The sequence below is a fragment of the Galleria mellonella genome, unplaced genomic scaffold (genome assembly GCF_026898425.1).
Source record: "Galleria mellonella isolate WM207_F2 unplaced genomic scaffold, CSIRO_AGI_GalMel_v1 utg83, whole genome shotgun sequence".
Taxonomy (NCBI): domain Eukaryota; kingdom Metazoa; phylum Arthropoda; class Insecta; order Lepidoptera; family Pyralidae; genus Galleria; species Galleria mellonella.
The window spans coordinates 2,744,048-2,762,544 of record NW_026442162.1 but is presented as its reverse complement, the minus strand read 5'-3'; the positions used below and the strand labels follow the sequence as shown (position 1 = coordinate 2,762,544).

At 31.6% G+C, this 18,497-nt stretch overlaps 1 protein-coding gene across 10 annotated transcripts in view; it reads right to left on the bottom strand.

Moving 5' to 3' along the window:
• The window catches only part of LOC113516982 (sodium bicarbonate cotransporter 3), a 56,464-nt gene extending 55,912 nt beyond the window's left edge, over positions 1-552 (bottom strand). For all 10 annotated transcript variants that reach the window (XM_052901951.1, XM_052901952.1, XM_052901955.1 and 7 more), the window contains exon 1: positions 303-552. The gene's annotated coding sequence lies outside the window, so the exon portion shown is untranslated. The remainder of the gene's footprint in view (positions 1-302) is intronic.
• Positions 553-18,497: the final 17,945 nt, after the last annotated feature.

The following is an 18,497-nucleotide window of genomic DNA, read 5'->3' as shown; positions in this document are numbered from 1 at the left end:
GTACGTAAAACAAAATTTTACGTATCCGTCGTCTTCGTAAAGTGGCCGTTCTTTTTTTATAGGTACTTTTATTATTTATAAGTACATGCTATAAAAAATTATAAGTACAATACAATATATACATAAAAGATGTCAAACTTGATGTTTTACGAAAAGTAACTAAGATGTAAACAATAGGAATATTTAATTAAGGTTATATAAATAAAATAATGAATAATATAGAGGTAGTTGATATAGCTTATTAAAATTATTAAATCTATTTTGTTTAAAATATTAGTTATTATAATCCAGTAGATACTTACCAAATTTATTCCATATACATCTTCAATGAACCGCTAAAAATGTCTCCAAAACTTTTATACTAAATTCACTAACACAATGACCTAATTAAAATAGATATTCTACTAAATATTTCACTACATACAAAATTGACATATAATTAGAATAGTAGGTAATCTAAACATAAACATTTAGGTACATATTCATATACAACTTGTTGTAATATTTTTATAACGGTCGAAGACGCGTCGGGTCACCGACGTTGATTTGGCTTCACTGGGGTGGTTGTTTGTTCTAAACGCGCATGCGCTGACAACCCTAACGCAATTTCATACATCGACACCGCGAAAAAAGTACACTCGCTGTGTTAAAAATCTATAGCAAATTGGGCACAGTGCGGCTCGAATTGTGTTTTTGGAAAACAAGCGTTAGGTTCACGCGCGATTGGACTTGATAGCTCTTATTGTGTATGTAATAAAGGTGAGGGAGAAACGATCGTTCCGTTAGTGATGTTGTCAAGCTTGTAATGGTTATAAGGATATATCACTAAAATGCAATGATATGGTTTACTGATTCTACGATATTCTAAGTAAGTAGTGCGATACAAATGTCTGAGAAACAAATTTCTATAAGTGATCCTATTTGTTTACTGCTTTTTTACACTATTCAATATATAGGTGAAATCAAAACCTTGGCGCTACTTTATAAAGAAGTGTTCTGAAATTTAAACTGGTTAACACGTTCTTTTAAAGAAAGCTATATCAATATTACGTCCAGTCAAGTTTGTCGGACACTCAAACAGACGGATGGAGGCTCAAAAGCATATTCTCGTTTTTCGAAAAAAGATTATGTCTTTTTTTTACAACACAGGGGGCAAACGAGCATGCGGCTCACCTGATGGTAAGTGACTACCGCCGCCCATGGTCACCCACAACACCAACGGCATTGCAGGTATGCTGCCGGCTTTTTAAAATGGAATATGCTCTTTTCTTGAAGGTTATGTTGTCGTCTTTAGGAAGATCTTATATAGATTGACGTACATATTCATTATTTCACTAGTATACAAAATATCATCTTTATCCTGTTTATATGAGTCCATATATGTGTAATAAATATTATTGACAATGTAATTTGATTCTAGTAGGTATTATAGTTAGTAGATATTGTTTTTTTTTTTGATGGGTGAAAATGGTATGGTAACCCCGCCTGCGCTAACGGAATACGCTGACGGAGCACCAATGAAGGGTGATCGATGAGAATGAAAACAGGTCAGTTAGCCAATCATGATGAATTCATCAGGAATTAACCATGATAGTTTCCAGGGAGAACCGCGAGGAGGTCGACCTGGTTGAGTATATTGCTAGCAATGGGATGCTCAGTCTCCATTACTAACAATCCCTTTCTCCCCAGTAGATATTGTTGTAATTGAATTAACCTGTGCTCGTACTAAAAGTAAACTACACCAAAAAACAATAATAACAACAAAATTAGGTCAGAATTATGTTTTATAAGAGATGGGAATTAACGAGATAATTTCAGGAAAACTATGATAAATTACGTAAATTATCATGACGTGCTGTAGGTTCCGGCATAAATGGGCCACATCGTATCGTAAAAGGTGACTAAAGATTTTAAAACATCTCCTAAAGCCACATTGGCGTTTGCCAAGTACCTATGGCAAATACTGGCAAACCCCCTTTATGAAGGGGGGGGGGGGCTATGTGCAATAATGGACAGTTAATGGCTAATATGATGTGATGGTCTCGACGTATCGACCAGATGACATCGACCGTGGGCTCGAGCAGATAATCCCACAAGCCCATAGTGCGAGACGCTGTGACGCAAAGCGTATTACTACCCCTGAAGAAGACTTCCGGATGAAGAAATAATTGCCGGAAACGACAAATATAGTAAGTTCATAAAATACCCGTCATAATTATATATATATATATATATATATATATATATATATATGTAGTTAGATATGATAAATGAATATAACTTTTAAAAATAATATTGCTTACAGTTTGTAAAAAATTGTAATACGATGCTATTCCGTAACATCGAAATTAAGGAAAGTTTAATTATTTTGTAAGGATTCTGCGATGAAAAGTTTAGATGTAATGGATACATAATGGTTGAAAATTGCTGAAGTAAATTATTGTCAAACCTTTGTTACAATAATACCCATCCAGGAAGGAAATCAATTAATAAAAGCTTGACACTTACTGTGTTATAGGACTGAGTTATAGCGTAAACAAGTTGAACCGGTTTTACTTAAGAAACAAATACTTAATCTTATTAATATTATAAATGTTCAAGTTTGAAAACATGTTTGAACGTTTGTAAGTTTGTTGTTCAATCATGCTTATATTGATAAGCATTGAAATTTGAAAGGATTTTAATGAAATATGATATACGAATAGGTTATATAAAGCAAGCGAAGCAATAAACTGAGTTGTGGCCATTTTGTATTGCTATGGCACACTCACAAACGAAAGTTGCATTTGGTTTTATGTATTTTTTTGCCATTTATGTTATCTCGCTTTTTTTTGTGTATGTATGTTGTAATTTGTGTGCTGTAAGTAATACAAATAAAATTATCTATTTATCTATCTATTTATATCCTAACTTAAGATGTAGTGTATATTATATACTGATTCACACTTGCAAGGCTCCGGGGAACACCTAGTAATAAATCAATATTCAATCGATTTAAAATTCATGTTTTCTTTACACCATCTCTGATGATTATTTTTGTTGTTAAAAAGGTACTTCCATGTTTTTTCTATATTTTTTATTACGATCGAAGTAAGAAGGTTTTTTATTATATTTTTAATCAATTTCATTAAAAAATTTTCTTTATTATTGAAATCATTATGAAGGTATTTAAATTAATTCGAAAATTCATTTTACTTATTTTCTCTTTAAATTTTCGGTTTAGTGAATCCAAATACATCTCAAAGAACAATCAATAGGTGCAGGACGTTGCCTGTCTCGCCATAGGTCGGTAGAAATTCCAAATAGATATAGGTATGTTTGTATAACATTTCTGTGATACTACAAAGGATGTATATTTATAGATTTTATTAATTAGATGTTAATGTAAATTAATTTTTACATTATTATATTAATCATACAAGTATTATAGATATAGAAATAAAATTTTGCAGCGAAAAACTTTTTTTAGCATACAAAATTGTAAATTTACTTATGTTTCTATTATTTGCAATAATCAAATAATTATTACGAAGTGCCCGCCTTTTGATTTTAATAAAATAAGTTCAGAATTATCTATATAAAAAAATTACAAAAATCGGTTAAAAATTGGTCATGATATCAAAATTCAAAAAATTCAAAATTCAAAAATCATTTATTCATGTAGGACATTTTAGCCGCTTATGAACGTCAAATTTTTACATTATAATTTTATATTTTCCCTACCGTCCAGTTCGGTATATAGATCCAATTGAGAAGAACTGGCAAGAAACTCAATTGAATTACTTTTTTTTTTTTTTAAAGCCAGTTTATTTACAATGTATATTTATATAGGTGTCTATGTCTAACATTAAATGAAAATTCAGTGCATGAACAACTATTGCCATGCACACTCGTCATTCAAGTAATCGTTTAGTGAGTAATAGGCTTTGCTCAGTAAATATGATTTAACAGATGTTTTGAATTTATTTAAGGGTAATTCCAACATATCCTTTGGTATCTTATTGTAAATTTTTATACCTATTCCCATAAAAGACCTATTAACTTTTTCTAAACGATACTTGGGGACAGCAAGTTTGTCTTTAAATCTAGTATTAATATTATGAATATTGCTGTTTTTTGGAAATAAGTCAAGATTTTTATGAACATATAGAATATTTGAATATATAAATTGAGAAGCAACGGTGAGAATATTTGCCTCTTTGAATTTCTTTCTTAATGAGTCACGACTCTTCATACAGTAGATCGCTCGAACGGCACGTTTTTGTAATATGAATATATTCTTAATATCTGCCGCTTTTCCCCATAGTAATATTCCATAAGAGAGTAAACTATGAAAATAACTAAAATAGACTAATCTAGCAGTATCAGTATCAGTGTACTGTCTAACTTTACGCACGGCAAAAGCTGCTGAACTTAGTTTCGCTGCAAGGCTTTGAATTTGTGCACCCCATTGTGTTTTATTATCTAGTGTGATTCCTAGAAAGACAGTAGATTCTATAAATTCGAGAGATTCGTCATTTAATTTAATATTGCAATTAGTATTAAAAATTTTAGATAGAGAGAAATTAACACATTTTGTTTTTTTAGCGTTTAACATAAGATTGTTAGTTGTAAACCAGTGCAGGAGACGCCGCAAAGCACTATTTACATCGTCATAATTATTAGTCATTCTATTAACTTTAAAAATCAATGAAGTATCGTCTGCAAACAATACTATGCCGCATCTATCCTGCATGGCATATGGGAGATCATTAATGTAAACTAGGAATAAAAATGGACCGAGAATAGATCCTTGAGGTACACCCATTTGCACAAGTGACCCGTCAGACGTAGCGTTGCTAATCTTCACTTTCTGTATTCTATCAGATAGATAAGATTTTATTAAATTTAAAGCATTGTCTTTGACACCATAAAAAGCAAGTTTTTTTAGCAATGTATTATGATCAACGCAATCAAAAGCCTTAGAAAGGTCACAAAAAACACCTATCACATCCATTTTAGTTTCCCATGCAGCAAATACGTGTCTAAGCAACTCTGCACCTGCGTCTGTAGTTGAACGACCTTTGGAAAAACCGAATTGACTATTGTGGATTAAATTATTTAAATTGAAATAACTGACAAGTTGCATAAGGATTATTTTTTCAAAAATTTTACTGAGTGCTGGGAGTATGGATATAGGTCTATAATTTATTGGGTCACTCCTATCTCCAGATTTAAAAAGCGGTATGATTTTACTAATTTTCATTATGTTAGGAAATTTACCTTCATCTATACATTTATTGAAAATAAAAGCAAGAGAGGGCGCAATAATTTCCATTATACTATCCAGTATTTTAACAGATATACCCCATAGATCCTCTGTTTTTTTATTATTAAGTTGTTTGAATATTTTCATTATTTCTACTGATGATGTATGTCTAAAGTTAAATACAGCTGATGACTTGCTAACATTGTCTGTTAGTAAAGTTTCAGCAGCAGACGGGGAAGATTTTAGAGCCTGTGTCGTAATTAATGGAATATTAGTAAAATAAGATTCGAATGTATGCGCGACCTCTGTGTCGGAATTTACCAATTTGTTATTAATATTTAAAGCTATTTTGCTGTTTTGAAAATTAACTTTTCCAGTTTCGCTATTTATTACTTTCCAAGTGGCTTTTATTTTATCTTTAGATTTAGTTATTATTTTACCTAAATAGAGAGACTTAGCTGTATGACAAACCTTTTTAAATATTTTCGAATAAGATTTTACATGTTCATGAAATAAGGGATCGGATATATAGCTTCGTTTTTCGTAAAGTTCGTAAAGATTAGCCCTAGACTTATAAATACCAAACGTGGCCCAGTCACAAAACTTTGATTTTACACTAGTTGAAAATGTTTTTGTTTTAAATTCACTGCTAGCTTCATGTTCAATTAAATTAAAAATATGTTCACATACAATGTCCGGGTCATATTGAGGTACTATGACACTAGATATTTTATGTTCAATTTTATTTTTAAAACGTGCCAAATTCTTTTGTGTTATTTGTCTGCATGTAATTGTTTGAGTCCCTTTGGATCCCTTAGTTTCAATTATAACTTTTTGTCCGTAATGATCAGATCCAAGACAGTCGAAATTCATTTTCACCTTTACTTCACAATTACAAAAAACATTATCTATACAAGTGGCAGAATTTCCTGCGACCCTAGTGGGTTCTAAAAAAAGATTGTGCAAATTAAATGATTTAAATAAGTTAATCAATCTTAAGCTTATTGAGCATTCCGATAATAAATCAACATTAAAATCGCCACATACAAATAATGTTTTATTCCTCCGTGCGACTCGTCTCAATGCTTCCTCCATAGCCAGTTCAAAAGAATCAAAACAAGCCGCTGGCGGACGATAAACGCAAATTATTATACAAGTAACTAATTCTACGCAAGATAGTTCAATTGTTTGCTCAATAGAAATATTTACAATGTCTTGACGGTTTTTATATTCTACATCATTTTTTAAAATAATAATTGACCCGCCATGAATGGCATTGTTCCTAGCAAAAAAACTAGCTATATTATAATGTTCAAAAGGACAAATTATTTCATATTGTTTAAGCCAATGTTCTGTCAGACATAACACCCGTACATTGTTAGATTCTAAGAAAAGACTTAATTCTAATTCTTTGCTGGAGAAGCCACGAATATTTTGATGAATAATGACCATATCCTGTGGCTTAACCAATGTCGTAGATGTTAGTTTAAATTAACACATGTCACATTATTAGTATAATTACTAATATTACTAATTAAACCCGTTATACTACTTATAATGGGATCATAAATGTTATACGCTAGTAAACTAGCAATAGTCTTTTTTTGTTTTTTAGGAAGATAAAAAATACCTCCCGTCATATAATAATTTGTAACAAATTTGTTACTTTCAAAATAAAATATATCATTACAATGATATGTCATCGAATAAATTAAATTATTTATACTATAAATGAACTTATTCTGTTCATTAGTCAAGGATTGAGAGTAGGGAAATGCGCATAATAATATTTTACCTATACCAAGCTCCACTATATTATATAATGATTTTATTAAATTAACTATATCAGATTTACGCATATGCAAACAATTCCCTAACGCTATTACTAGGGTCGTGTGAATATCATATTTTTCATTTACTATATTTTTTATAATCTTATATATACCTGATCCCGGAAAACAATTATTTATTACTTGTTGCGAGAGGCAGTTCGATAATAAACTACCTAAATCCTTGCCAAATTCATCTGAATAAACAATTGTTCTCCTGATGGTTTCATGTACAGTGCTGCATTTATTTACTTTTGTACTGTTTCGTGTGGGTAAACATGAAACGTCTGGTTCCGTGACGGATGAGATATCAATGTTCAACTGATTATGGTGGGACAGTTGGATATAGTTATCAGACTCTGGTGAATTACAGTGACATCTATCCGTAAGAGAAACAAACCGCTCCATGTTGTAGTTACCTAATTTTATTAAATTATCCAACTGATCAGAATATTCATGTATTTCATTCTTAGCTGATTCGTATTTCAAAGATAAATTGGACAACGAGTTCTCTAATAGTTTAATTTTTTGTGATAATTCATCTATTTCTAAATCTTTGTTATATATTTTTTCTTTACAATTATTTAATTCTATTGATAAGTCAATTTTTTGCTTCCTAGTAATAATTGATTTTAAACACTTTTTATGACTTTTCACTAAATTTTCTGATTTTCGAATAAATTTATTTAATTTTACATATTTTTTTAACTTCTTATTACTATTAATAGGTACTTTATTAGGACTATAGGAGCTTGGTGTATTTGTCAAATCTATGGTCACAAGGGGCAGAGCAGATGTTTGATCACTAGTAGTATTTAACATTTCTGTATACAGATCCATGGTCTCGTTATAACTACTCAACCGCCTGTGATCCAACAAAGATTTATTTTGTGATTGAAATTCGTATCGTATAACATATAAAGAGAAGTTAAGTTTAATTGAGAACCTTTTTTTAATTGATTTAAAAACGGCAAAATTTTACCTTTCTGCGACCTGTCTATATAAAATGACTACATAATGAATGAAATTAAGATGGTTTTTGCCATTCCTTACACTTTCTTTGGTAAAATAGTACTTTGTATGGTTATCAAGAAAAATGGGAGGGCTCCGGTTAAATTGGGCATGTAAGCTAGCAGCTAACAGACAGCTTTATATTCTTAGCCTGAATAAAATTTCTCATTTTTATTCATTACTGACCGACTGAGAGTTTCACCGTGGAATTTCGGCAAATTTATTTTTAGCACCTTTTTAATATTTGCATAATATTTTTTTATTAAACATAAATTATCAGGAAATCTGAGTAATCTACTTGATAGAAAGTAATAAAGATCACTTATAAATTTAAACAGAACAATATATCGCAGAATACATTGTAGTTGCCATGGTACCTCACGTGTTGTCATTCTTAAGGACTAAGAGGTTAAGTCTCTATACACTCATTTCACTTCCATATTGAAATATAACATGATAAAGGCGAGTCCTTTAAACTGAAATATAGCACGACTGCTTAGTAACAGAGACACGAGTGGGATAAAAATATCCAAGCAGGCGACTTTTATACAAAGTCTCTCTCAGCCTATATTAGCTCATCTAAGGAAAAGAGGCCAACCATTTAGTTTATACAAGGTCATACGGGAGTTCGTATACTTCTGTGACACTTTGAAGTCAAGTATCGTTAATGAGTTCAGTCTTACCCCGTATATTAGATGTTGTTAACCTCCAAACAAACATGTTCAAACATGGCGCCAATTAGAATTTTCGTATTTCAAACGCATCGGTAATTTGTTGATACTAATATTGTAAGCGTGAAAGTGTGTCTATATATAGGCATTTATTACCTCTAGGCACTTTAACAACGCAAATAATTGTCTCAAAATTTACCATACACGTACTATTTAGGACGGAGAAAGACATAGGCTACATTTTATCCCAGTTAGTAATTATCATCATTATGATTATGTCGATCGATATTGACTATGTGTTTACATAAAATAGTATTATGTTTAATTGGTAAAAATGAAATGGTAAACCAACTACTATCGATATATGCTAGCGAGGCACCAGTGATAGATGATGGGTGAGTATGAAGGCAGGTTAGTTGTTCCATTGTGACATATTTAACAAGAATTAATCACAATGGTTTCTAGGAGGAACAATGAAGAGATCAATAGGGTATATTGCTAGCAATGGGGCTTTTGGATCTCGTTACTGAAAATCCCTTTTCTATCGAAAAAATTGTATTAAAGTTTATATTTTTTGACAAATACGTAAAAACAAAAAAAAAAGTACATTTTCCGGTGATGAAGAATTAAATTAAATTAATCTGAGCGACAGTGGTAGGCTCGTTTCTAGCCATATAGAACTTCTCGAGTGCTACATTCGATGATTCGATTCTCTGTTACTCATGAAAACGCAACAAATGTACAATAAACTAACGCTAATCATAGAAGTATATACACACATCCATATCTTTTGTATGCCGATAGCGAAACTCATCGGGCTCTAAATATTAGAGAAATATTTGATTATTCACATTCCTTGTAGGTATCTAATCTCAGATGCATGGTGAGAAGGGTAAGATGGGAATGGGGAAATATAGGATTCAAATAAATGCTCTCTCACTCTCAATATCTCACTTTATGATTACCAAAACCAAGCGCGCTGTATTTTTAAACGACTCCGTAGAAGGTTCTCGAAAAGTCGATTTTTTGTAAGTAACGCGATATCTACGTCTCTTATGAATTGATTTTAGATGATGTGATTTCAGATATAGGATTAAAATCTGAAGAAGATTTCAATACCAGTATTTTTATTTTGTTTAGTATTGTAATAAATTATAAAAATGATTTATTATAAATAATTATTAATTTAATTATCATCTTTTTTATATGAATTTAGATTTATGAATTATAATTTTATATTTGTATAGTAATAAAAAACTAAATATGTCAACTATGATGATATTATCATAGTATCCAATCTAATTAATTTGCAAGTAAAAAGTTTTTTACATGTCCTTCTTAATATGTACGGGTAGACAACAATATTCGAACTCAACGGTATACTCATACTGTGGTTTATTTAAATAAAGATTTCCTATAACTATTCCAATATTAATTATAACATCACAATTAATATTTCCAAGTAAGATAGTAATGATATCAGTGAAAAAATATATTTGTCGAATAATTTAGGTAGGTGTAAATGAATCGGATCACTTATATTTTCCACAATGTGTTTATGAGAGGGAGACTTTGTACAAAAGTCGATTGCTTGGGAACCTCTGTCCCATTCGTGTTTCAACCGTGAAGCAGTTGTGTTTGCATGGTTGTGTTTCGGTTTGAAGGGTGGGATATGGCGTGAATTTACTGGGTACAGAGGAATAACACCTGAGTCCTCAGGAATGGCAACGCATGGGGGGTATCATGGGCAAAACAGTAAACTCTGTTATGTCCATTGTACTGCTCATGTCTATAGGCGACGGTTACCACTTTCCATCAGGTGGGCCGTCAGCTTGTTTGCCATTCTAAGTTGTATAAAAAAAAATGAATCTAAAATATTTACACTTATTATACTATAAATACCATAGTATAACAACGACCATTTGGCCGTATGGTCCCGGCATAGAATAGGCCACCCCTTCCTTTCCTGCGGGTGTCGTAAGGAGGGCGAGAGACGTGCAGCAGCGTCCCTCTTAAAACATCTCAAAAGCCTAACTGCGGTTGTCAATCCGCCTGTCAAGCGTGGTAACTACTGGAAAAACCTCCCAACGGGAAGCTTATGTTCAGCAGTGGACAGTGGCTCATATAGTGATGACAACGACCACAATGAAAGCCGTATCTATTCACTTGAGATTTTCTAATAACAGTTATGTGTAATGTATAGTAAAACAATATACTATATATTATTATATATATATCGAATAGTATAATAATAAAGTCAAATCGGATTATATATATATATATATAAATTATTTTTCTAATTGTGTATACGAGAGATCCAAGGAGATAACTGACGTTGATATATATCATTGTCGCTGTGTAATTAATTGATAATAACAAAATAACTTCGTTTACGAGTATGCAGGAACACGTCTCACATTGTAATTATTTTCTCTATCCGTAGATAGCGTAGCCCAGTTGGCTACATGCCAGGGGTCGATGACCTCCCGTAGCACCGCCACCGTAGCTCTGTCTGGGGTGGCAGTGTAGCGCTCAGTTTGGATTCACCTTTGTGTTATTCTAGTAATATTTGTTTACTAGTTGCATCCCGTGGTTTCACTCGTGTAAATCAGTACATAAAGTATTCTATGCGCTAAGTTAGGACATAACCTACCTATGTACCAAATTTAATTTAAATCTGTTTAGTAATTTTTGCGTGATAGAGTAACAAACATTGATCCATTCATCGTTACAAACTTTTGCATTAATTATATTAATTGTATTCGTTTGTAACATAAAATAGGATTAATATGTTACAATGACATTATTCGTATTTGATGTAGGTATGAGTAACATGGCTTTGATTAATATGGATTTGATGTCATAGAATACACTGTGACACTCACTGTATCTCTCTCGCGTTGCACCCTATTGTTTTGTACCCTATAATTTCACTGTCATATTTCACACATCAAATTAAAAATACAGCCTTAAAAGCATAGATTTTTTTATGGAAGCTATTATAGCATGTGGAAAAACTTATTAACTTAATTAAAACGGCGATCTTGGATAATTTTTTTTCGAAGAAGATTTAAGAATTAAGAAGATTTGATTTAAGAAATCATCTTTATATCAGTTTTGGGGGTGTCTTAAGAGGGACGCTGCTGTCCATCCCTCGCCCTCCAGTAGTCGTCTCAAATATAAAAAGGAATCTGTAATATAATTGTACGATATACATATAAAGTCGTAGCTAGTAAGCCATAAAAGTGACATAACTGTTTACATAATTTTTGGTCAAAACATAACCTAGTTGGGACTAAGCCAAAAAGGCCAATGAACTTTGATTGAACCCCTCGCGGTATGATAAAAAGGTTTATTTATATATTTCCTAATGTAGTTTCACGTATCACAACTTTTTTCGTTAACATTTCTGGCACTTTTATTTGTGTTTTAAACTGACCGTAAAAAAGGAAAATGAAAATTTATGAATTCATCTTAAAGATTGTGTTTTTATTGCAAAGGTTTTCTTTCAAAGTACACCGAAAAGGTTTCTTTTTAGAAGGATCCATTAGTTTCGTATCAATTTTGTTGAAATCAAATTCCCTTAAAACGTGTTTTTTTGTAGCTTCTTTTTTTAAATATATTTTTTTGTATCTTGTTCTTCTTTCGAAAAATGCTTATATAAAACTAAAGCCGTGTGGTCCTGCCTTAGAACGAACTACCCTTACTTTTTCATGGGTGTCGTAAAAGGCGACTAAGGGAACGTAGTGGTCGAGGAATGGGCAGCAGCGTCGCTCTTAAAATATCACCAAAGTCTAACTACATTGCCAACCCGTCTGCCAAGAGTAGCAACTACTGGCAAAATCCCCCAGTAGGAGGAGGCCTATGTTCACTAGCAGACGGTTAACATTGATAAAAATCCCGTGTTCGTTCACGCTAATCTTAGAAACCGCTTAAACAATATTTATGTACTAAAGGTATATAGTTTGCTCTAGCTATCTATCTCTCTAAGAAAGGGTAGTTTTTATTCTGAGAAGAAAAAAATGGAACCAGTAAGCAGAAGTTAGGAGCAAGACGACGTGTGCTGAACTAGTTAGTCGATGTACGAGATTATAAAAATCGATATTTTTTTATTATACGAGATCATCAGTACAGCAGTTTAAAGCGTGATTGAGTAACAAAAATCCGAATATATAAACAAGTTTTCACATTTATAACACTGGCAGGAAATTGAGGAAAAAGGTTTCATGATAAAATTGTCGTAGCATGTTCGACAACCCATATAATCCTCTCTACGAAATATAAGATGTCTATCTTTCACAAAATCACAATGTTTATTTAGGATTATTGGCAATCGAAGTGCGGTGGTTGTTTAGTAATTTAATAATATTTCACATATATTTTTTTGAGTTTGCATTACTCTGCATGGTTCTATATTGGCTTTTGACTACAAGAAAACAGTGTTTTTCCTTTCAGAGAGCACAGCAATAAACTCAGCTCAGCTCAGTCAATAGCTGTGGCCAAAATAAATGTCACTTCTTTTATGTATTTTTCTTTTTTTAAATAAATTCTCTTCGTTTGCATGTCTATTTGTGTCTGTTGTTATTTGTTTCATCTATCTATAAAATATGTATTTTTATAGTGCAAATATGAACTAGCATATAGCCCATGTGATGGTAAACAGTTATCGTAGCCTATGGGCATCTTAAATGGCTAGGGATGTACGTTACTGACCCGAAAAAAAGAACAAAATATGCCCATTTTGAAGAACCCTATCTTGTAGTACTTGTATCTAGGGAAAACTGCAGCAGGCATCATATCACAGGCAGAGCGTTCGCATGGGGAAACTCATCAAAAATTACTTTTTTTTACTATCTTTTAGGTGTAGTACGGTCAAATCTCACTACTTCCTGTACTTGTTAGGTTGACTGGAAGACATCTCTCTTTTAGAGATAAATTCACCTTTGCATGCATCATCATCTTCCTACCCTTATCCTGATTATTATTTGGGGTCGGCGTTATATGCATACATTGTTTCGAATTGTTATAATTACTGTATGTTTTAAAGCAATCAAGAATATTATATTATATGAACCTCTCACATTATTAGCGTAATGGCGTAATGCGAGAAACTTTTATAAGAGTAGATAAAAAAATTGGAACAAATAAACAACATAGATTTTTATAATTGTTGCCTTTACATTAAAAAAATTTTTAGAACTTTAATCAGATAGCCATAGATGGGATATTTTTCAAGTTTATTTTCGTTACAAAGTGTATATTGTATATACTAGTGTATTTCTTAGTTGGCAACACATTTTTGCTCTTTAGTCCCACAATTTCGAAAAATTAATAGTTTTTGCAATCGACAAGGGTTGTTCCCTTGTTAGTCCCTTATTATTATTATTATTTTATTATTTAAGCCTAACTTTTGTGTAGAAATCTTAAATGATAATGATTTATAACAATTTTTCCCTTCAATAAAAAAGAGATTATCTGTGCAAGTTACATAATAGCCTATTTAAATAGATTTGTCATTTTATTACAATATCACTAGGTTCACACTTTTTTGTGAAAATTTCCGCGCCATGGTCCTTGTATTTACATAAATCCATTTATCATTCTTGAAAAATCCTTACATGACATCATTTTATCAAAATTATTACAGAAGACTTTGAAACACACACTTCATAGCCATTACTTCAATTTTCACACCTTTTTTCAACCATTCGTTGTCCATTGCCGAATATAGGCCTCCATTAGACGGTCCTGAGCCATCTATTTTCATTGTCTTTCTTATAATACTTTTAAGGTTGTCGCTTCATCTAGTGGAGAGTTACTGTATATTTCATTTGTCTACGCTATCTGATCAAATAGAATTTGATCAAAATATAAACATAGAAGTGTATTTTTTTTATACCACGAAGATGGCAAATAAACGTACAGCCCGTCTGATGGTAAACAGCCCGTCTGATGGTAAACGGTCAATGTAGCCTGTGGCTGCCTGCAGTACCTTTTTTTTAAATGGATGATAATAGAATAGTAACCCGCCTGCGCTAACGGTATACGCTGGCGGGGCACCAGTGAATGATGAGAGATGAGCATGAAAAGTAAGGTCAGTTAGCCCATCATGACGAATACACTTGGAATTCAGCACAATGGTTTGCAGGAGAAACCACGTGAAGGTCGACCCGATAGGTTATATTGTTGGCAACGGGACTGGTAGTCCGCGTTACTAACAATCCCTTTCCCCCTTGCCTGCAATATTAGGAGCGTCACGTACGTGTTGCAGGCCTTAACGAAACCTTAATACACCCATTGTGAAGAAACCTATACTGTACTCTCTAGTAATATGCCTTAAAATGTCAAAATAGTATTGCTACACCAGGTATGTGTAATTCTTTCTAATATTTTTTACGTCTCTGTAACTCACTTCCGAATAACTTGAGAGTGGCAGAATCATTAAAATCCTTTAAAGCAGATATCATAACATTTTATTTTAAAATTCTTGTTTCATTGAACCAATTATGTATAAATGTGTCTATTATTAATATTGTATAAATATTCATAATTGTATATATATTCAATAATTGGAAATTGTAATTGGTAAATCTATTATATAATTGTATGTACAATTACCTATTATTGTAATATATGTTTAATTTTAACTAGATATTTTTTAGTTTTATCTTTAGCTGCACAACTTTAACTCTCGAACATTCTATAGTTTTCTTTCAGCATCTCAATGGTTAACTGTTAGAGGTCCCTCTGCGGGAGAAGTCCGCCATTATACATTACATCATTTTAATGCGTCTAATCTAATGTAAATTATGTACAATAAAGATTTTACAAAACAATAAAATTTTTATTTTGTGTAACATAAACAAATTAAAAATTAATATAAGCGCCACACAACCAGATCAATTAACTGATCCTGTGGATAGGCAAGAATATTCTTATTTGTTATTCTAAATCGCAAAAAAAATTTTATACCGGACGTTTATTGGGGAAACAACCCAGACCAAAGCCAATTTAGAAAATTTCCTTTGTTGAAATGATATGTCAGAGAATCGAATCAAGACCACATGTAAGGAAAGTAATATATATATTTACCACTCCGCCACGAGGTCCATCTCGAACAAAGATTGGTAATCTTAATATGAAAAATAATGTAGCAATATCTGTAATCAATTTCCGGCCGGATCTTTGTCTCTGTACCTTTCCTGTGATTTCCCGTTATTGTTTCTACTTCATTTACAGATAATACGATAATATTGTTCCAGACGACGAGTGTAAATTTAAAGCCAGTGGCATACACTCGGTAATGTTTTGTTTCGTTTTTAACCGAAGCCCTCCGACGCAGTACTCGTTATCGATCCGCGCCGAACGATGCACGGAGATGTCTGATTTTACAAAATAAAATTATTTTTTTGGCACAATTTTTTTTTATAATCTGAATCTCTGAATTGAATGAACATTTGAACTTCGTTGATAAACAATATTCAAAAAAGTAAAGCGATAATGTCAATGTATTAAAGATATTAAAGAAAATAATAAAAGAGAGAAGCAATTTGTTTTCTGTACTAATATTATATAGAGGAAAGATTTTATTTTTTGTAATGGATAAACTTAAAAACTACCTAACTGATTTTAAAACCTCTTTAAGTTATAGAAAGCTACATTATCAATGAATAATATAGACTAGGTATTATTAAAAAAAAAAAAAAAAACTATCTATCCGTACGAAGCCGGAGCGGACACTAGTTATAAATAAACTTAATCACAGCAATACTGATACTAGCAAAACTACTTCTCAAACTTTACTGAAATAATATTATTTAAACTAAAATTACGGTAATAAATACTTTGAATACATATTGATATTACACGTACGTACGTGCAATTGCGTGAAAAAAAATGTAAATAAATCGTTTAATGGTTAAATATTTTGAAAATCAAAACTAGTCAACTATTTATCGTATCATATTTTTTAAAATATGTATGCGTATAGGTTTTATTTTTATACGACTTAAAATGGCAAACAAGCTGGCGACCCACCTGAAAGTGGTAACCGTCGCCTATAGATATGAGCAGTACCATGGACATAACAGAGTTTACTGTTTTGCCCATGATACCCCCCATGCGTTGCCATTCCTGAGGACTCAGGTGTTATTCCTCCGTACCCAGTAAATTCACGCCAAGTCTTTTTGTAATAACATAAATACATATTACCTACAAGCACACTTATTATGTCAAATTTTAAGATTTCCAATGTATATATTCTTTATTATACTAAAATAGACAGTAATAACAAGAAGTTAATAACAAAGCAAAGGCGAACTTATCTCTAAAAGAGATTTCTTCCAGTCAACCTAACATAGTGGCATAGGAAGTAGTGAGCGAATTCTATTGCAGGATTCTGGTATTCATGTTACATTTGGCCGAATGATATTTCTAATTCAATTAGACATCAAGTATTACAAATACCGTGCATATAGCGTATACTTACCTACTACTTATACCTAACTAGTTATATATAAACTGTTAGATGGTACATTTCTAATCGAGAAATTTAATTTCGTTGTGATTTGCCAGTTTGATTTCAGAGAATTGTTGATTCTGAGTAAGAACATCGGAAATACCGGCTGATATTGATGGTTTATAGATAGTACGATTCAATATGGCTTAAAGCGATATTACGTCATACTACAAGAAAAGAGTATTTTCCTATTCAAAAGACCGGCAGCACATTTGCAATTCCTCCGATATTACAAGTGCGGCGGTAGTCACCATCAGGTGAGCCGCATGCTCGTTTGTTCTTTGTATTATAAAAAGAAAATACTGTAGATAATAATAATATTAAGCAATGGTTTCGAAGTAAAGCCATAATAAATCAATCAGTGAATCACTTAAGGAGGATTATAGGTTAAAATCTCTAGTCTGACTTTTGCAGATTTTAGATTTTTTTCAGGTTTTTACATATAAGAAATAAAATAATAAATGAAATATTTATTTGCTTTAAACAGACATTTGACACAAGTTTTTGGCATCTGTTTAATTACCTTAAAATTGTAGGCATGCAATTGTAATTTATTATTTAAATAAGGATACAAATTAAACTTAGTGATTATTAAGATTATAGAATAATAATAAAAAAATAAAATAAAACAATTCTCAAACAATTATCAAGTGAAATCTATAAATGTGTGTAGGTACATATTCAATATCGTCAAATAAAATTAACAATTACATTATTATTAATAATAATTACATTCCATATATTATATATCATCAACAATACATATCTTTTATCCATACTACATATTGTGTATATATCGATTACTATATTTTGATAGCTTTTTATTATTATTATTTTTTATGTACTAATGAAGTTAAATAAAATTGTGCAATTTAAATGCTTTAGATACTATTTATAAAGGTTAAAAAGACGTTACCATTAAGTACCTTTTACAAAGTGAAGTGCTATTAAGAGAATTCAGGAATAGACAATATAATTGTTACTTCAAAGGATTGTTAAAGTTAAAAGTAAATGTGAAATTGAGTCTGAGCTTAATTTAAAGTATTTCGCTCACTACAAAGGAGTGTTAAAAATAAATTATGAATCATTCCCAGATTTTTTGAACAATGATGAATTGGTATTAAACAATATAGGTAGATTAGATATAATTAATATGATGCCCACAGCCACTTTCTACCATCGTATGGCTCGCCATCGACAGGCAGTTCATTCTTATGTCC